This window comes from Elaeis guineensis, chromosome 8 (assembly GCF_000442705.2).
Source record: "Elaeis guineensis isolate ETL-2024a chromosome 8, EG11, whole genome shotgun sequence".
Lineage (NCBI taxonomy): Eukaryota > Viridiplantae > Streptophyta > Magnoliopsida > Arecales > Arecaceae > Elaeis > Elaeis guineensis.
This window is the reverse complement of record NC_026000.2, coordinates 112,157,229-112,179,299: the sequence shown is the minus strand read 5'-3', so window position 1 is coordinate 112,179,299 and position 22,071 is coordinate 112,157,229. Positions and strand designations below refer to the sequence as shown.

The 22,071-nt window shown below is 35.7% G+C and overlaps 1 non-coding gene across 1 annotated transcript; it reads left to right on the top strand.

Moving 5' to 3' along the window:
- The first annotated feature begins 19,016 nt into the window (after positions 1–19,016).
- LOC105035853 (uncharacterized) lies at positions 19,017–20,207 on the top strand. Its single transcript, XR_012143417.1, has one exon. It is a non-coding gene; the product is annotated as an uncharacterized protein (transcript).
- The last annotated feature ends 1,864 nt before the right edge of the window (positions 20,208–22,071 follow it).

The window sequence follows — 22,071 nt, the reverse complement described above, 5'->3', positions numbered from 1 at the left end:
TTCTGAATGGATATTTGGAGGAAGATATCTATATGGAGCAGTCTCTGGGTTTCACATCTGATGATAGTGATTATCGAGTCTGCAAGCTGCAAAAATCTATCTATGGACTAAAGCAGGCTTCTCAGAGTTGGAATCTTTTTTCAATGATGCGATCAAAGCATTTCGTTTCATAAAAAATGAAGAGGAACTTTATGTCTACAAAAGAGTTAGTGGGAGCGTGCTTATCTTCCTTGTACTGTACATCGACGACATCCTCCTTATTAAAAATGATATTCCTATATTGACTTCGATCAAGGCTTGGTTGTCTAAGAATTTTTTTATGAAAGACTTAGGCAAAACATCCTATATCCTTAAAATAAAGGTCTATAGAGAAAGATCTAAGAGAATACTTGATCTGTCATAGAAGTTGTATATAGAAAAGGTGCTAAAGGGTTCAGCATGAAAAAATTTAAAAGAAGTTTGTTATCCTTTAGGTATGGTATTCGACTCTTCAAGATGATATGTCCTAACACTTCTAAAGAGATCGAGCGCATGAGTAGGATCTCTTATGCTTTGACGATTGGGAGCCTCATGTATGCCATGCTATGTACTTGATCTGATATTGTCCTTGCTATGAGTGTCACAAGCACCAGTCGAATCCAACGAAGAGCACTAGATAGCTATGAAGAATATTCTTAAGTACTTGCAAAGGACTAAAGATTTATTTTTGATCTTTGAAGGACTGTCTGAATCATTGGTTCAGTATATTGGAAGGGTTTCAAAGTAATCAATCAATGGAGGCTGAGTGCGCTGTAGATATGTAGAATATATTCTGGTTTCTTTTGTTAGTTATAGAACTGGATGTCATGCCATCAGATGCCATGACACTATAGTGTAAAGACAATAGCCCCATAGCCCTTTCTAAGGAGCCAAGATTTCATCAAAAATCAGATCACATAGATCAACAGTATACACGACTACCTCGAGTAAAAATATATAGAGGTACGAAGAGTAGACTCTACAAATAACATGGCAGACCTGTCGACAAAGCAGTTGAGTCAGCCTAAAATGAAAGCTCATCTTGAGAAGATAGGACTTACATTAATGGCCAATTGATTTTAGTCTAAGTGAGAGATTGTTAGATGTATGTCCTAGAAGCTAATTGTTGGCTGACACATTATTATTCTATGATACAAATTTATACTTAAACTATTGATTTAATCAATAAATGATAAGTTTTTTTTTATTCAAGTATTATGTGTCCTTGAATCATCCTTGAAATTGATGTCATGACACATATTCTCAAATGTTGAAAATTAGAGGTATGTATGATCGATTCCTAAATTGCTCTCAGTTATAAGATAGTCATAGAGATGGTGATCTATCCAGATAGACCGACGTACAGTTTACTTTTTTTGAGATAGATGAGTCTCTAATCTATAGTGTAGAAACACTGAACAAAAGTGTGGATAGTTATTAGAGAATAATTAGTACTGAGCATGACCATATGAGAGATTATATAGATTTCTATTCGATCGTCAGTAATCATCTCGATGCTGAGTTGTGTGACTGATCTTTTGACCAGTGGTATCATAGTTGCTCATAGTAAGACTATTGTAGTTTGACTACACATAAACATTAACTCAATTATAAATTTTTATAGTGGATGTTGGCTTTAGTTGATTGAGCTGTGCGAGCGATGTATGCATCTAGATGGAATTTATCGACTTTGATAGATAAGAGTAGTCCTATGAGGTTTGAAAAATTGAGTCCACAAATCTATAGCCATAGTAGTATGATTAATGGAAAGAAGTTTTCATTAAGAATCACTATTAGATTTGAGCTGATCGGATCTATTATATGACTGGTGATGGGGTTTGATCATTTATCTATGACCTATCATCTAGTCGAGACTCATGATAGAGGACTGTATATATATTAACTACACTTAGAGGTTCTATTTTAGTTCTGCTGGGTTGTCACTACATATTACTAGTTTCACTGATGGATTGTGAGAGCTCAATAGGATCATTTTAGATTAATGATCCTTATCGAGTTAGAGTAAAATTATTTCGATTCACTGAAAGAGATTTTAGTGATACCTATGATAGAGATCATGATATTTCTTACTACCAGACAAAATTGAACCTATGAGGTCATATATAAAGGGAGAAGACTGAATTGATTATAATTGAGCTTATGAAACATCAATTTATATAGATTTAGAGAAATCCAATTGGGTTTATGTTAACCTTGCTAACACTTGGGTGAATCCAACTTCTTTTGTGGTTGGTTTACTTATATGATAAGTTTTAACTAACTCCTGCATTTAATTTGAATCTAATTGAATTTGATTCAATGAGATCCAATTGTTGAATAATTAATTTATGACTTTGATTAAATCAAGAAAGAGTTTTTTTATTAAGAACCCTTGAAGAGAATTTATGAAACCATGTAGGCTGATTTGTGCATCTAACTGGGTCCTATATGATGGTATGCCTAGAGTAGGGTGTGGCTTTGGGTGTGTAATGGATGGCACCCCATTTATTTGATGTAACTATATTATGGCTAGGAATTCTAATATGATTAGAATGAGAGATCCTAATTTGATTAGGACATCCTTAAATTGTCTATACAAAATATCCTAGCCCTCTAGTTCTCACATAACCTTTCCTCCTCCCACCTTGCCACCACCTTCACTAGGCCCACACCTCCCTCCTCTTCCTCTCTCTAGCCCACACCTCTTCTCTCTCTTGGTGTCCTCCCTTGGAGCCAAAAAGAGGGTGGGCAGCACATAGGGAGTGGTGTCAATTAGTTGGTGCCACTTGTTTGGTTCTTATTCTCTTTGCCCTCAAGTTTGTTTAAAGTTAGTTACAACCACTTCTTGGTTGTTGTTCTTCTTGATTAGTTGAAGGATCAAGAAAGGATTCTTAGTTTCTTCAAGAATTAAGAAAGAAATATCAAAAAGGTTCAAAATTAAAAGCCTCTCTAGGTTTGGTTCAAGCCTATTTAGGCTTTGATTCAGGCAAGCAAGATCTAAGAGAAAATAATTTAGGTCAGCCCTGTAGATGCCCATAGAGGCAGGACACTTATGCTGCTGATTCAGAATCTATCCAGGCTCAAATTAGGGATTGAATTAAATTCAACCCCAGTTATAGATTTGAAGCAAAAGAAAAAGCGATTTAGGTATGTGAATTGATTACAGACTTTCATTTTATTATTCCTAAAATCACTTTATGTTAAGTCAGTATATAAACTAATCCATAGGTACTTTCATATGATGAATGCATGCTTAGATTAAAAATATTTTAATTTAATTTTTTTGCTATATTTTGTGTTAGATGTATATCCCAGAAGCCAATATGGCTGACACATTGTAATATATCTAGGACATAAATTTATTTTAATATATTGATATGATCAATAAAAGGGCAAATTTATTTTTATTCAAGTATAATGTATCCTTGAATCATCCATGAAATTAGTTTCGATACATATTCTCAAAGTGTTGAGAATTAGAGACATGTATTTAATTCCTATAAGCTCCCAGTCATAGGATCATCATGAGGGTGATGATAGATCTAGATAGACTGGCATACAAATCACTTCCTTCGAGATAGATAGGTCTCTAATCTACTGTGTAGAGACACAAGATGACAAGTGTGGGTGGTTGTAAGAGAATAACTGACACTGAGCATGACCATATGAGAGATCACTTTGATTTCTATTCAATCATCAGTGATTGTCTCGATGCTGTAGTTGTGTAACTGATCCTTTAACATGAGATGGTACTGCTACTCACAGTGAGACTTCTGGAGTTTGATTGATATATAAACATGGGTCTCAATGAGCCCTTGTAGTGGATGTTGACGATAATTAATCCACTGTAGGAATGGGATGTGCATCAAGATAGATCTATCGACCTTGATAGAAGAGGAGTAGTCCTATGAGATTTGAGAGGCTAAGTTCAAGAGTCTGTGGCCATAGCAATGTGATTGATAAAAAAAATTTTCATAGAAGTCACAACTGGACTTGAGCTAATTAATTTATCATCTGACTGATGTTGAGGTTTGACGATTTGTCCATGACCTATCATCTAGTTGGGACTCACGATAGAGGGAGTAAATCACACGTTAACTACACTTAGAGATTCATTTTAGTTCTACTGGATTGCCATACATACTGCTAGGTGTCACTGGTGAATTGTGAGAGCTCACTAGGATTATTTCGGATTGACAATCCTTGATGAGTTAGAGTAAAATTATTCTGACCCATTAAAAAGAGTTTTAATGATACGATGATAGAGATCATTGTATGTCTCACTACCAGATAGAATTGAATCTATGAGATTACACAACAAAGAGATTAGATCTGAAATAAGTAATTAAGCTTATGAAGTGTCAATTGGATTTAGAAAAATCTATTAGGTTCATGGTAACCTTGCTAGCACATAGTTGGACCCAATTCCTCTTTCTATTGAGATTATTTATTTGATAAGTTAATTCTAACTTAATTACTTACTAATAACCTATATGAATAAGATTCATGAGACTCTAATTGTTGGATGTCTAAAGTTATGGATCACATAAATTAAGGGTGCAAGTTCTTATGAATCTCCTTGATAGTTATTATGGGGCGCCACTTTGATTTGATCAATTTGGATGTATCCATTAATTAGAGGGCCTTTGATTTTCATATGGGGTTCTCTTGGATGCAAAAGAAGGTATCTAATTATGGGTGTAAGGGCTTCAATAGTTGGGCCTAATGGGCTTCCTCATGTAAGTTGGATAACTTAAGTTAATAAGAATCCTAATGCAAGTAGGACTTGTATTATGAGATTGAATAGAATTTAATCCTTATGCCTATTTAAAGGGATCTCTCTAAGATCCCTATAGTATCAAAACCAACAGCCCCTCACACCCACAGGCTCTCCCCATGCCCTCTCTTCCTCTCCCTTTCTCTTCTCTTGGGTGTTCTATACACCCCTTCCTTAGAACATGCATCCCAAGGAGTTCCATACCCAAAGAAGTTTGGGTGCCTCTTTCTTGCTAGTTTCTAGCATCTGATAGCAGCACATAGTAAGAAAAAACTCTATAGAAGAAGAGAAGAAGAAGATCAAGGAGAAAGATCAAGTGTTGATCACGATCCAGGCTTCATTCAGATTTAGCAAGCTAAATTTTAGAGAATCAAAATTCAGATTATAGAAGGCTGATCCAGACTGATCCTGAGTAGATACTTGTAGAGATCGGATATTTGTGTAACTAATAGAGAGCCTCATCTCTTTCAGATTCAATTTTAAAGAAAGAGATTGTGAAATAAGTATGTAATTTGATCACAATCTGAATTTCAGCATATATCAATTTCAACATATGAAATAGATCTATGTAGTTTTATATTTTTATGCATATATAATTCAGATTAAAATTATTTTAATCTTATTCTCCACTGTAATTCTCCACCATTATAGATGTGCGGGCATATTACCGACGTTGATTGTACTCGTTGATCACAATGGTTCAGTTGCATCGGAAACACGCAACCACTCTATTAGTAAAGAGTTGTTCCAGGATAAGGATGGGTTTGGATCCAATAACTATTAGGTGAGGGACCCCATGACGGTCTTGCATCTGCTTGTGAATGGTGGGTCGGGCTTAACTAAGAAGTATGGACAATAACTGTTAGGTGAGCCCATATGACTTAGAGACCAAGTGGCTACAACATGCTAGTGAAGCATCTAGGCAAAGAGTTGCCTACACATCGGTGTGCATGCTACCAATAACTGTTAGGTGAGGTAATGTTATCAGTGGGACCGCAGCACCCACTAAGAATCTTTTATCGCATTAGGATTTTTGTTTCTTTTCAGGAGAGTGGAGGGATCCGAAAAGTTAATGGGAGTCATTATTTGCATCTTAAAGTCCCTAGAAGCAAATTAAAATATTAAGTATAAAAGTCTAACTTGAATCTTTACTTTTGTAGTTAAATCATCATGTCAGCCTCAAATCCTCTAGCTCCCATCCTTGACACCAATCATTTGACTGGTAATAATTACAAAGACTGGCTCAAAAATCTCAGGATTGTCCTGACCTTAGAAAAATTAAGCCATGTTCTTGACTAGGATCCCATTGTGTTACCAAACCGTCCTACTGCTAAGCAGAGAGCTACTTTTGAGAAGTCAATAGATGAAGATAGTCGGGTCAAGTGTTATGTGCTGGCGTCCATGTCAAACAAGTTACAAAGCCAGTACAAGCATATGTCCACTGCTCGGGCCATGATCACTCACCTGTAAGAGTTGTATGGTAAATAAAATCATACTGTGCACTTCAAAGTATCCAAAAGATTTCAACCTAAAGATGCGCGAGGGGCAGTCTGTCCATGAGCACTGTATGACAGTGATCAAGGATATTGAGGAGCTAGAAAAGCTCGGACTGAATATGCAAAAGGAATTGCAGATGGATCTAATCTTTCAATCCTTTACCAGTTCATATAGTCAATTCATTATAAATATTTATATGAACAAACTTGACTGCACTATTTTTAAACTAGTCAATATGTTGGTCACTACGGAGGGTACCTTAAAGAGTTCAAGGGACACTGTTCTCACTGTGGAGTGGACTTCTTCTTTCAAGAGAAAGTCTACTAGAAGAAAGAAGGTTAAATCCACAAAGAAGCAGAAGAGAGAGAGAGCAACCAAAGAAGGATGGTCCAAAGGCGGTCGAGGCAAAGAAAAATTATTTTCACTGTCATGCTAAAAGCCACTGGAGGAGGAATTGTCCGAAATATCTGGAGAGCCTAAAGATCAAAAAGGATGACAAACTTTTTAAAGATATGCTCATAATAGAATCTAACCTCATGGTTTCTTCTACTTCTAGTTGGGTATTACACTCTGGCTCGAGTGCTCATATATGTATCTCTATGTAGGGTCTGATAGAAAATAGAAAGTTGAGAGAAGGTGATATGATCCTTCGGATCGGTAATGGAGTAAAGATTGCTGCAGAGGCTGTTGGCACTTACCCTCTTCGATTACCATCTGACGTTAGATTAGATTTGAAAGACTGTTATTATGTTTCTGTAGCCAGTCAAAATTTAATTTCTATGTTTGTGCTAGAACAGGAAGGTTTTGAAATTTATTTCAATAAAGACTTTTGTTTCATTTATTTACAAAATAAATTGGTTGCACGGGTTCTTTTAATTGACAGTCTTCATCACTTGCATGTTGATGCGAATGTGAACCTAAATAAGCAAATAGTGAGTACCGTAGGCCAAAACAGATCCAGAGATTAAATTAACCAGAAGTACTTATGGCACCATAGACTAAGCTATATTGGAGAGGACAGGATAAACAGACTGAAGAAGGATGGGATCCTTGGCTCTCTTAACCCAAAGCCATATCCAACCTGCGAATCCTGCCTTCGAGGAAAGATGGCCAAGTTGTCCTTTGTAGGATATGGGGAAAGGGCCAACAGAGCTACTTGCCGTGGTACACACTGACGTGTGTGGGCCATTTGATATGCAGACTAGGGACACCTACTTTATTATCTTTACTGATGATTTATCTAGGTACGGATATGTATATCTCAAGAAATATAAATCTGAGGCCTTTGAAAAGTTCAAAAAATTCAGACATGAAATAGAAAAGCAGACAGGCAAATCCATTAAGGTTCTTCGATCTGATCGAGGAGGTGAATATCTTAGTCAGAAATTTTTGAAATATCTTAAGGACAACGGCATAGTCTCTCAGTGGACCTTTCCTGAAATACCTCAGCTCAACAGGATATCTGAAAGGAGGAATAGGATCCTATTAGATATGGTCAAGTCCATGATGAGCTTCACTGATCTACCCTTATTTCTTTAGGGATATGCTTTGTTAACTTTCATTCACTTATTGAATAGGATTCTTTCAAAGTCCGTTCCTACCACACTGTATGAGATATAGTTGGTAAGAAGCTGAGTCTGGGTTATCTTAAGACTTAGAGATGTTTGGCCTATGTTAAGAAATAGATGACAAAAATGTTGGAGGATAGATCTATTATAGCTCATTTATAGGATACCCAAAAGAATCCATGGAATACTACTTCTACTTTCCACAAGACCATAATGTGATTGTGAGTCGAAATGCTGTGTTCTTGAAAAAATAGTTTATCCTGGATGGCGGCAATGGGAGGTTAGTGGAACTCGAAGAGAAGGTCTCTGAAGAGTCTAGAGCTATAGATCTTCAAGAACCCACAGTTCATGAGCTAGTAGTTGATGTTCCTCTGCCACCTCGTAGATCTAGCAGGATCTCCCGACCTCCTGAACGGTACATGGATATGTTTATGGAGAAGTAAAAAAAATATTTCTTATGGGAGATAGGAGTCATAGTGATGATCCCAATACTTTTGATGAGGCAATGTCTAACATCGATCTCGAGAAATGGTTAGATGCTATGAAGTCAGAAATTGACTCGATGCACTCGAACCAAATTTGGACTTTAGTAGATCCACCTAAAGTATTGTACCTATTGGATGACATTCTCCTTATTAGGAATGATATTCCCATACTGACCACGATCAAAAGATGGTTGTCCAAAGAATTTCTATGAAAGATCTAAGGGAAGCACCCTATATTCTCAGAATAAAGGTCTATAGAGATAGAACTAAATGGATGCCTGGTCTGTCACAAAAACTATACATAGAGAAAGTGCTGAAGAGGTTCAGCATAAAAAACTCCAAGAGAGATCTTTTACCTCTTAGGCATGGTATTTATCTCTCCAAGATGATGTGTTCGACCACATCTAAGGAGATTCAGCACATAAGTAGAATTTCTTATGCTTCGATAATAGAAAGCCTCATGTATGACATGCTATGTACTCGACCTGATATTATCCTTGCTGAGAGTATTACGAACAAGTATCAGTCAAATCCAGACAAAGAGCACTAGATAGTTGTGAAGAATATCTTTAAGTATTTGAAAAGGACTAAAGATTTATTTTTGATCTTTGGAGGAGATTCTGAGTTGCGAGTTGAGGATATATTCTTGTTCAATATATTAGAAGGGTTCTAAATGTACAATCAATGGAGGCAGAATATGCTGTAGATGTGTAGGATGAATTCTGACTCCAATGTTAGTTGTAGAACTGGATGTCATGCCATGACACAGTATTGTAAAGGCAATGACACCTTAGCCCTTGCTAAGAAACTCAAGATCTCACCAAAAATTTAAACATATAGAGCAGCAGTGTACGCAACTACCTCATATCAAGATGCGAAGAGTAGACTCCACGAATAACGTGGCAGACCCACTGACTAAGCAGTTGAGCCAACCAAAAAAAGAAGCCCACCTTGAAAAGATTGGACTTAGATTTGTGGCCAATTGGCTTTAGTCCAAGTAAGAGATTGTTAGATATATGTCCTAGAAGCTAATATGACTAACACATTATAATATATCTAGAAAATAAATTTGTACTTAATATATTGATATGATCAATAAAAGGGGCAAGTTCTTTTTCATTCAAGTGTAATGTGTCCTTGAATTATCTATAGAATTAGTTTTGATACAGTATTCTCAAAGTTTTAAGAATTAGAGACATGTATTTAATTCCTAAAGGATCCTAGTCATAGGATCATCATGAGGGCGATAATAGATCCAGATAGACTGACGCACAAATGCTTCCTTCGAGATAGATGAGTCTCTAATATACTATGTAGAGACACAGGACGATAAGTATGGATGGTTGTTAGAGAACAACTAGCACTGAGCGTGACCATGCGAGATATCACTTGAATTTCTATTCAATCGTCAGTGATTGTCTCGATACTGTAGTTGTGTGACTGATCTTTGATTTGAGATGGTACTGTCCTCGTAGTGAGACTGCTGGAGTTTGATTGACACATAAACATAGATCTTAATGAGTCCTTGTAGTAGATATTGGCGATAGTTAATCTACTGTAGGAGTGGGATACGCATCAAGATAGAATCTATTAACCTTGATAGAGAGGAGTAGTCCTATAAAATTTGAGAGGCTAAGTTCAAGAGTCTGTGGCCATAGCAATATGATTGATAGAAGAGTTTTCATAGAAGTTACAACTAGACTTGAAATAATCAATCTATCATATGACTGATGTTGAGATTTGACGATTTATCCATGACCTACATCTAGTCGGGACTCACGATAGAGTGACTAAATCATATGTTAACTACACCTAGAGGTTCATTTCAGTTCTATTGGATTGCCACTACACACTGCTAGGTGTCACTGGTGGATTGTGAGAGCTCACTAGGATTGTTTCGGGTTGACAATCATTATTGAGTTAAAGTAAAATTGTTCCGACTCATTGAAAAGAGTTTTAATGATACGATGATAGAGATCATTGTATGTCTCACTATCAGATAAAATTAAATCTATGAGATCACACAACAAAGAGATTAGACCTAGAATAAGTAATTGAGCTTATGAAGTGTTAATTGGGTTTAAAAAAATCTATTAGGTTCATGGTAACCTTGTTAGCACGTGGTTGGACCCAATTTCTCTTTCTGTTAAGATTACTGATTTGATAAGTTAATTCTAACTTAATTACCTGCTAATAATCTATATGAATAAAATTCATGAGACTCTAATTGTTAGGTGTCTAAGGTTATGGATCACATAAATTAAGGGTGCAAGTCCCTTATGAATCTCCTTGATAGTTATTATGGGGTGTCATTTTGATTTGATCAATTTAGATATATCCATTAATTAAAGGTCCTTTGATTTTCATATGAGGTGTCTCTTGGGTACAAAAGAAGGTGTCTAATTATGGGTGCAAGGGATCCAATAGTTGGTGCCTAATGGGCTTCCTAATGTAAGTTGGATAACTTAAGTTAATAGAATCCTAATGCAAGTACGACTTGTATTATGAGATTGAATAGGATTTAATCTTTATACCTATTAAAAGAGACCTCCCATAAGATCCCTATAGTATTAAAATCAGCAGCCCCTCACACCCAAGGGCTTTCCCCACGCCCTCTCTTCCTCTCCCTTTCTCTTCTCTTGGGTGTTCTATACACCCTTTTCTTGGGACGCGTGTCCCAAAGAGTTTCATGCCTAAAAAAATTTAGGTACCTCTTCTTTGCTGGTTTCTAGCATCTGATAGCAGCACATAGTTAGGAGAAACTCTAGAGAAGAGGAGAAGAAGAAGATCAAGGAGAAAGATCAAGTGTTGATCGCGATTCAGACTTTATTCAGATTCAACAAGCTGAATTTTGGAGAATAAAAATTTAGATTATAGAGGATTGTTTCAGATTGATTCTGAGTGGATACTTGTAGAGATCGAATACTTGTGCGACTAATAGAGAGCCTCATCTCTTTCAAATCCAATTTTGAAGAAGAAGATTGTGAAACAGGTATGTAATTTGATCACAATCTGAATTTCAGCATATATCAATTTTAACATGTGAAATAGATCTATATAGTTTTATATTTTTATGCATACATAATTTAAATTAAAATTATTTTAATCTTATTCTCTACTATGGTGTTTTGAAAATAAAATTTTGAAATACACATGAATGCACCAAACTCTGAATTCTAACATTTTAGATTTATAAAAGTTTTAAAATCTACATGCACTAGCACTTATAGAAAATCTAACAAGAGAATCTCATTCTCTTCTAGATATGTCGAGAACTCATTGGTGAGGTATTCACCTCTTCGGTTAGATCAAAATTTTAATACTCTTTCCAGTTTGTTTTTCAATCTCATTATGAAATCATTTGAATATTTCAAATGATTCAGACTTATACTTCATAAGGTAGATGTATCTATACCTATAGGTCATCAATGAATGTAATAAAGTAGTAATATCCACCTCTGATACTTATGTTCATGGGTCCATATACATCAGTATGTATTAGACTTAGAACTTTACTGGCTCATTCATTTTTTTCAATAAAAAATGACTTAGTCATTTTTTTAAGAAGACAAGACTTACAGGTTAGCAATGATTCACAATCATTGACTTTGAAGATTTTCTCTTGAATGAGTCTATTTATCCTGTTCTTATTAATATGACCTAGTCTATAATGTCAAAAGTAGGCATCCATGATATTATCTATTCTACGATATTCATTTGATGTGGACATTATACTAATAGGCCATGATAAAATGTAAATACCATTACTCAATTATTCATTCATCACAGTAATAACATTCAAAATAATATCATAAAAAAAATTTATTAAAATTTTATAACTATTTTTTATCAGAAGGCCTATAAAAATTATATTCAATAAAAAATTAGGACAAAAATGATAATCACTCAAAATAATGATATTAGAATTGAAAACAAGCTTGATAATTGTTAAAGCTAGAATTGAAACTGATCTTCCATCTCTAACATTCAGGAATCTCTCACCATCTTCAAATCTTCTACTAACCTGTAGTTTCTATAATGAATTGTAAATATTAATAGGACTATTAGTATTTAATACCCAAATTGTAGTATCACAAATAGAAAAGTTGTAAGGTATTATCATATAATTATCTTGCCTAACAACCGCTAGCTTCTTCTTCTTATTTGGCCTATTCGGATCAAGGAAAGCAATATAAAGAAGATAGTTCCTCTTTCAATGATCCTGCTTCTTACAGTAGAAGTATTCTGCCTGATACTGATCAAACTTAGACTTCTTGATCTGAGAGGACATAGATGCCCAATACTATGCACCTTCTTCTTATTTTTTTTCTCCTTTTTAAAGGGATGATGACCTGCCGAAGATCCTCCCATTATATTTATTATCTCTTTATGGAGTTGGTGATCCTTCTCAAAAGTTTACAGCAACCTCAAAAAATGTGTAGTTAACTACAGGCTTCATCATTCTATAATGACTGAGAAAAGAGAGAAAGGACTTGGTCAGAGAGTTCAGAATTGCATCTTTTTTCAATTGCTCATGTAAAAAAAAAATCGAGCTTTCTCAGGTGTTCAATCTCCTCAATCATGTACAATATATGATCAGCACAACTAATCTTGTGCCTCTCAATATCATCGGGAGTGTCGAAGGATTTGTTCAATACTTGTTACATCTCCTCTGGCTGAGCATCTTCGAACATGTGGCTAAACTCATCATTCATCATCGCCCATATAATATAATGCACTGTGGTACAATCATTGAGTCACTTCTGGTAAGTATCTCAAACCACACCACGAGTATTCGGAGCGGGCTCCTTAAGTGCTAGATCTATCAGAATGTACAAGATCTGCTTGTGCTCTAGGATAATTTTAAGTTTTCGATACCAACTATCAAAATTAGATCTCGTCAGTTTATCATTATCCAATAGTGATCGGAGTGATAAAGTGGTAGCCATAATTGAAAGAAAAATAAAAATCTAATTAGTATATGAATTATTAAAGCTTAAAGATATGGACTTTAATCTAAAAGTTCTTCTACTATTTTATACGAATTGGTAGCCTCTACCATCAATTCAAAAAATTATCTTAATTCCTTAACAAGTACTAGAATCCACACAAATGCACATGGGTCCGAGTTTGCTCGACCAACCCATATGCACCTATGGATAAGTTCTTAATCAATTATTTCTCTAAATAATTTTTAGTAATTAATTTTATCCCAGATATCTTTTCAGTAGATATTTATGCCTCTACTGAAAATTCTAATTAGGTCTAACCATTAAAATGATCATACTCAGCATATCTAACTAACGAATTATTAGGTCTGGGTTTGCTCAGCCAACCTGACCATCCATCAGAGAGACACAAACTGAGTTATCATATTATGAATGATAATTTCACTAGCAGATAAGCACCAAGCGTTTGCATCTCTTATGATTATCAGACTAATTGATTCATTATCACTCAACTTAATGAGAGACTATGATTTAGTTATCTTCATAACTATTTTATTTTAAAGACCTAATCATTTAGAGGATTTAGTTAAAATTTTTAGAGAGAAAAAGAGATTAATCGACAATCAATAATCCTCCCACTGACTTCACCAAGTCAAATCAAAGGGGACTAAAGATAGATCGATCCAGAGGCACCTAAATCACTCATATTGATTAACCTAGGTAGCATGGATTAGCTCAAATCAATGAGCAACCTAATCAAAAGTTGATTGAGCACGTTGAACAGGTAAGTCAGATCGGTGGGAGGGTTTGCCAAAGCTTGCCTTAGACACCATCGAAATGATCAGATAAGCGAGCTGTCAATTAAAAATCATCGATCAAAATGCCATACTTATCTTAGACACCAATTGATTTATCAGTTTCAATTTGGTTTGCTAAAAAACTTAAGCTCGATCACTGAGCCACGATCAGATCTATTTGATTTAATCAAAGACATGGACTTCACCAACTACAACTATTGTATTTTTGATTTAAAGAAATCTTAAATTAATCTAATTCAATTCTTAATTAGATTTAATCAATTGTTATGTTTAGTCCATTTGATTCTAACCCTAGGTCTAATCCAGTTAAGAGGATCTGATTTGAGCTAACCCATAATCTCATGTTTTATGCAATATCATTAGAACTTAAATTTACAATTCTAAATCTAAATGATTCAACCCTTAATTCCCAATTAAGTGTAGAGCTAACATGGATTTAGGTTTAGGTTTGAAATAATTTTAATTTATAAACTTTTTACACTAGATTTTATGCATTATTTTCAGTTATGAAAATTGAGTCGGCTCACCCCTGAATTGAGCCAGCTCATCATAGTAGATCGACTAAGTTCTGAGACTTAGTCATCTCACTGATGATGAATAGTAACATATATTATTCATCTGCTTCGATTGGGTCAGCTCAGTAGGAAACTGAGCCGACCCACCAGGGTTCTGAGTTGACTCATCAAAACTGAGTCAGCTCAACAGGCATGCCAGCAACTTTTGCAAAGTTTTAGATCTGAATAATTTTGCATAAACATCAATAAAATCAATCATAAATAATTTTTAGATCTCATCTAAACTTATTTATAATTTTTGATTTTATTTTTTATGATTAGATGTTACTTCTTTTCATACAAACAAGATTTGTATCACATACAATAGATCCTAAGGTTTTTGGATCTAGAATTTTATAGAAAAGTAAGTTTTCTTCCTTTCACGATTCTTCTTTATAAGATATAATTACATGGTATCTCTACACGTCATAAGAGTACTCCATCGAATGAAAAGAGAGAACCTTTAAATCCTACTTGCTTCTATGACTGAACGGTCTGGTGATCAACTCAGTCAGAATACTTGGCTACTAGAACATTTAATCTAATCATATCACATATGAGACTAATCAAATATCAAATTTGAATACAAAAGTCATTTAGATCTAATCTAAATAATAAGAAATCAGATCTAAATACATATAAATTGATATCATATAGAACCTATGCTCTAATACCAATTTAAGAGAACACAAACAATTTCATACATGCATTTTTTAAAATTTTCAGCAGAAGAAGCTAGATTAAATATTTTAATCTCTTTGCATGCATAAAATCAGATCTAAAACTACCTACAAAGAATCATATGGTATGAATTATGTGCATACTCTGAGTTCTAAGGAACGATTGATGATATCAATCAGGTAGTAGATCAAATCTACTACGAACAAGATCATCACATGTAGATCGTATCTATAGAGATCAGATCTCTTATCAGAGCATGGGTAGCAAATCACTACTATTGATAATCATGGTAAAGTGATCCTTCTGATCACTTGTAGCCGCACAGAGCGTCCAACCTCTACAGGACGTCCACTCAAAGTTTTGGTGCTGATAATCTCTCTAGGAGTGCTAGCTTGCATAGAGATCCTTTTGCTGGCTGATCTAGATCCTTCTTCGAACTACTTGGATGCTTTCAGGAGGTGAAGGAGAACGTCTGGAGGTGATGAGGTGAAAGAAAGAAAAGCAAAGAAGAGACATTTTTTTTCTCAATTTTTCTCTCTTCCCAAAATCCTAGAGTCGGAACCCTAGGAAACCCACAATACTCACTCCCAAGAGAAAATGATTTTCTCTATTTTTCACACACAGAAGACCCACCCTTCTCTCATTTTCACGCCCCCACTCTAAGACTATCTCATGGTGATTCCATTCCTCTTTTTGTCACAAAAAAATAAGAAGATTTAAGGTGGGCGATGAGAGTGGATAGGATGAGATGAGGACTAAGTAGTTTAGTTTAAATTCAAACCCCATTTGAATTCAAAACTTAACCAACCTATCCTTATCCATAGTGGGTGACAAAGAGAGCTTAGGTGTGTGAATTCTCCACACAAATTTTGAATTTGCATGGAGAACAGAAGGGCATGGGATAAGGTGGCGTAAGGGGTTTGAAATTCAAACTCATTGGAATTTGCACTCGATCCAATTAGGTTCTCATCCTAATCAAATTAGGTTAGAACTAATTAGATATCTGAATCTAGTCTAATTAGGTACTGAACTAACTCAATTAAATCTTAATCTAATCAGAAATTAACTGAGTCTAAGTCCTGATCCAATTCAAGAATCAAACACTCTTAGCGATTAGGTCATCTTATAACCTAATCGGGTCAGACCTAATTGAATCGAATTCAATTAAACTTGATCCAAATTTCATCGTTCAATCAAATTGAACTAATCAGTAATTTAATTGTTAATTAATTTTTTTATAATTTACTAACCATTAGTAAATTATTTCATCACAACTTTTGCATAAGATTAATCATCAATCATATTGATGATTATATCCTTAAATAATTTTCAATCGCTGATTAACTATCTGATCAGATAGAAACTTCTTTTGAGTGTGATCTCATAGGTTTGAACCTAAGCCGATAGTATAGAAATAAATTTCTGTACTAATCAAAGTGACCATCTGGCAATGATCTTCGATGTCCAGATAGTCTGAATGATTGCAAAGCAACTTTCAAGAATCCTTGATATATGGTTACCATCTAATTTATCCTTTTGACCCTCAGTGCTCAAGATAACATTAGAGTTAAACTGTCAACTCTTAATCAGTATATCCATAATGTGTCTTAACCTCATAAATCCTGTGAATCTTCACAAGGTCTACGCTAGCCAAAGTTTTGCTGAATAAAAATATAATGTAGCACTATCTCTTGAAATCAGGAGTGGTCAATTTCATCTTTACTCATACATCGACTTCGCAAGTATTTGACTATGCCCAAAAATTTTTCATCACTGAATTAAAAATTTCAGTAGTCTAGTATCAAAGCATAGTGAGTTGCTTGCAAGTCACCGTGCTAATCTCAGATCGGAGGGACACTTATACCTATATTTTTTGTGAGCTATTATTAATAACAGAGTGCTCCATAGTTGGTCACGTTCAATATAAATATACTCCTATATTTTATCTGTATACCATACTAGTGTCTTCACACTCTTTGGTTATAAAGACAATCAACCCATATGGTACACAACGATCCATACTTAATGAACATTATCGTCTTAGTTAATAACGCATAAATCTTTTTTTATTGATTGAAAGTAGTTCTAAGAACTTCATCACAACACAGGAGTTCAATAGAGAAGATGCATAATTTTTGATTAAAAAATTAAATAATTTTTATTGTTAAATAATTTATATATAATTTATAAATTGCATAATCATCAAACAATTGACTGTAGGATATAATTTTCAACATATTATTAGTCCCACATCGATTATGAGTTATGGAGGGTCTGATTAATATGAAATGGGATCTTTTTTCCTATAAGATGCCTTTTAAAGGTAAAATTATGAGGTCCTGTATCATAGTTTAGAGGTCGAAATAGATAATACCTCACACATGTGAAAATGAAAATTGACCTATTCGAGTTATGAGCCTTTGATCGTAATAGATGAAAAAATTAAGAGGCATAGAGTATTAATGATATTGTCTTAAAGATAGTGTTTTCTCTGCTAGGATTGTAATCTATAAATATGTAGGCTCCTAGTTAGAAAATCTACCTCCAGAATAAAATACACAATTCTAATTTTTTTCTTTAAATTTATATACTTAAAAAAAGATGAATCAATTAAAATATTTGAAAACAAAAAGAGTATGAATAAAGTATAATAAAAAAAATAGATACCCTCATACTTTCATATCAGGTTATATAATAATTCAAAAAAAATTATCTTAGAGACACGTCCTTTAGATGGAAAGATTGAAAAAAAAATAAATACTTTATAAGGTTGGGTTTAAGAAAAATATTTTTGATAGCCCTCTAAGAAAACTATGAAAATAAAAATTTTCATTAATTTTCATAAATAGAGAATCCGATAAGCCATAGACCAATGGAAATTATTAAAAAAAATGAGATATTTATCTTTATTTGGTAAAATTTAGAAATATTTGTTAACCATGGAGCAAAAAGGGGTTGTAAGCGCTGTTGGAAATACACCAACTCACTATTTTTTTAATTTTTTTAAAAAAATAACAATTATAACTAGGCCAAACATGTTGGATAAATCAATAAAAAGATGGTATGGTTGGAAGAAGTTTTTTTTTTTTTTAGTATTGAATCAGTTCACAGGAATATTATTAATTCATGGGGTAACAGCATATCACATTAATAAAAAAAATTTTATAATATTTTTTAATAATTACTCATCTTTTAATTTTTTTTTTTTAAAAAAACATCTTTCCCCCGTGTCAGTAACCCGGCTCCATCTGCCCACCTACATGCAGCGTCCGGATTTACTGACCGGACGGTGCTGATGCACTGACGTCATCAACCCGAAGCATGGGCCCCATCCCCAGAAACTTCCTTGGTCTGTCAGTGGGTCAACAACAGACGAGAGGTCCACCCTATGACGTCACGCCTCGAACTGATCCTCTAGCCAGCGGGAAAGATCTCTCAGGTCGTAAGCAATAAGTAGATGACGCCCATTTACTAAAGCGGAAGGTTCTCATTTGACGTGGCAATTAATAATTGGCAATTAATAATCGGATAGATGCAACCGTTGGCGGGATAATTGGACCCGATGGGGCATTGTGTATAGTAATTGGTGCGCCGAATCAGTTCTACTTTATTTATTTATTTATTTATTGGGATATACCCACATCCACTCCGTCTAAGCTCATTCCCACTCGAACCACGTAGAAAATTTCACCGCAACTTCCCAACGCTCCCAACAGGCTTCCCTTTTTAACCACCACTCGTCGTATCGACCCCATTCCTTCTCATACTCTCTCTCTTAGCCCAGATACCTCAGATGGACATCGAGAACCTCGTCTGCGGCGGAGACTGCAAGGTCGCTTGCGAGACCCTGGCAGAAGCCGGCGGCGGCGAAAAGCGTAGGCACGATCCGCCTCCGGCAGCGGCGGAGGACCCGGACTTCCCGGCAGAGTCCTTCGAGGTCCGGATCGGGGACGAGATCGAGTGGGCGGACCTCAACGCCGTCTACGATCGGGATAACTCCACCAAGGGGAGCACCAATCCCAAGTCCAGCCATGCCAATCCATGGGCGCCGGCAGCTTCGAATTCCCAGCGCTTCTCCGGCAATCTCAAGGCAAAGCCCCAAATCATCGGCCTCCCTGGCAAGATCCACCACTCCGGCTACGAAGGCCGGAGCGCCCGCCGACGGCCGCACGTCCAGATCTTCCCGAAGAAGGCCGCCGGCGGCAGAGGCGCCGGTGGTGGAAGGAAGTCTACGGTGCCGGAGTTGGAGCCGGGATCGCCGAAGGTGTCGTGCTTCGGGACGGTGTTGTCGGATAGGGAGCGAGAGCGGTGTCTCAGGGAGCGGCGGGGGGCGGTGGTGGCGGAGGAGGAGAGAGCGGAAAGGGGATGGTCGAGGGTCTTTGCGGCGATTTTCCGGTGCGGTGGGGGACATCGGGCGGTGGCGAAGGAAGTTAAAGAGGAGGAGGAGAAGGAGAAAGAGATTACTCTGCCGTCGAAGAATATTCCGGCGCCGGCGGGGAGAGCGCCGGAATCGCCGTCACCGGGAATAGGAGGATGAGGCGGTTCGCGTCGGGGCGGAGGGCGGCGTCGTGGGGAGCGGAAGCGGAGGTGGAAGAACACATGGCAAAATCTATGCCGATGGATCAGGTAGGGGCGTAGGGCCGGCGATCAGGTTTGGTGGAGCATGGGAAGCGAGGGAGACGGTTCGGCGCTCGTGCCGTGGTATGCGTAATTGTTTTAATCGGGTGTTTCCCAAGTTTTGATTTTATTAATATTTTATTTGTGTAGGATGTGAAGTTTTTTTCTTTTTTTTTTTTTTTTTTTTTTTAACTCAGACTTGTAATTCATGCAATTCTCGTGTAAATAGAATCCATTATGCAACTATCGGTGAAGAGAAGTCTAGCTGTCTCTAACATCTATCTGATGCCAAATGACTCGTTGTCAATTATAGGTCCAGTACGTTGCAAAAGTTTGAAAGTCCACAAGCCACTTTTGCCGGTCAATGATGACGATGAATAACAAAATAAATTGAGGGAAGGGCAAGTCATATGTACAAATATGGAACGGGACTTTTTGTAAGCATCCCAAAGTTTCTTCTACATTGCACCAGAAATACCAAAAAGTATGCACCCATAGATTTCTAGATATGGTTTCATTTAGACTTCAGTACCATTTCAACTTTTGAATAATGACTACAGTGTTGTACCAAAAAAAAAATATATAATGACTACAGTAATTGATGCAAACTTGCAATAAGAGAGTCTACTAGAAATAACTACCATGTGTCTCTTCTAATTATATACGAGAACAACAAAATATCAAGAAAATAGTTCAATCATAGCAGCTAAAATGTTTTATTGCAGTCGTCCACTATTATTCTTTTCTATATTGCTTCCTGTAGCAAAATAGTTGACGCTCTCCAGCTACTCGTTTTTGATCATATAATCACGAGTTGAGCTTCAGTGTGCATGCGGTAGGTGGGCATGATTCTCGTGGAAAGGTTGTCCTGCTTTGTTTGTTATCTTAGTTTTAGGGTTCGCGTTCACATTTTTGTCAGATAGCGTTATACTAGTAAACACCCCGAATTAATTCTACCAAAAAAAAAAAAAAAAAAAAACACCCCGAATTAAATCATAAAGTTTCACAAACCCAATTCTGAGGACCCATCCACACACCCCAAGACCAGCACGGGCCCCATCTTATATGGTATCTACATGTGAATGATAGAGGGAACCCACTTATGTGCGAGGTCTGGGTGTGTAGTGTCATGCAGGCATCTCTTGGAAACTGAATGGTTGGTGAGGTGGTCCATGCACGACCTTCCATTGATGTGCCTATTTATTATTATACAACATGATCATAATCCAGAAATTGATAGAGTTGAATAAAAATAAAATAGCAAATAATATATAAATCTCGTTGTTATAGCGAAGTGGAAGAAAATGCAATGATTGTTGTTATGCAAAGATAGAAAATATAAGACATTTAGAGAAACAAACCAGGACCAGTACGTGCAGATTCGGCTTATGTCATTCCATGTTATAATAATACGTGATGCACCCTAAGACGGATCGTCCACTGTGGCACATCCGGTGGCAACAAGAACTATTTCATATCTTAATAAGATATTTCTGCTTCCACCATAAATATATATCAGCTAATTATTTAGATTTAATGGATCAGTTGACGAGGATCCTGTAAAGAAGATGATAAATAAAGGGTACAGAAATGATAAATTGATAGCATTATGAGTTATTTTAAAAAAAAATGGTTATAGAAAAATGGATGAGTATGGTGTAACCGTTTTGCAAAATTTATTTATTTTGCATGTAACCGTAGAAAGAGATATCAGAGATTAATAAAAATTTTATCTTATTTTTTTATTTATTTTATCTTTTCATCACAAAAAAAATACTGTTTAATCATAAAAATTTTATAACAGACAGAATCTGTTTCTAATCCATTGTTAACCGGCAATGAATTTGCAATAGGATGTTTAATTTTTTTGAGAAAAAAAATTTACAATAGACTTGCAATGGATTAGATATAAAAATTTTACAATGAAATAACAATAGATTTGAAAATAGTTGCTAAATTTTATGAGAGGTTTCCATGTACTATTGACAATAAAATTGTAATGGATTAGCGATTGAATATTGTAATAGATATACAACAAACTTAATTTTCGTTGCTAATCGTTGATCAAAAAAATTATAATTTTTTTTGATAAGCTTGCAATAGATTT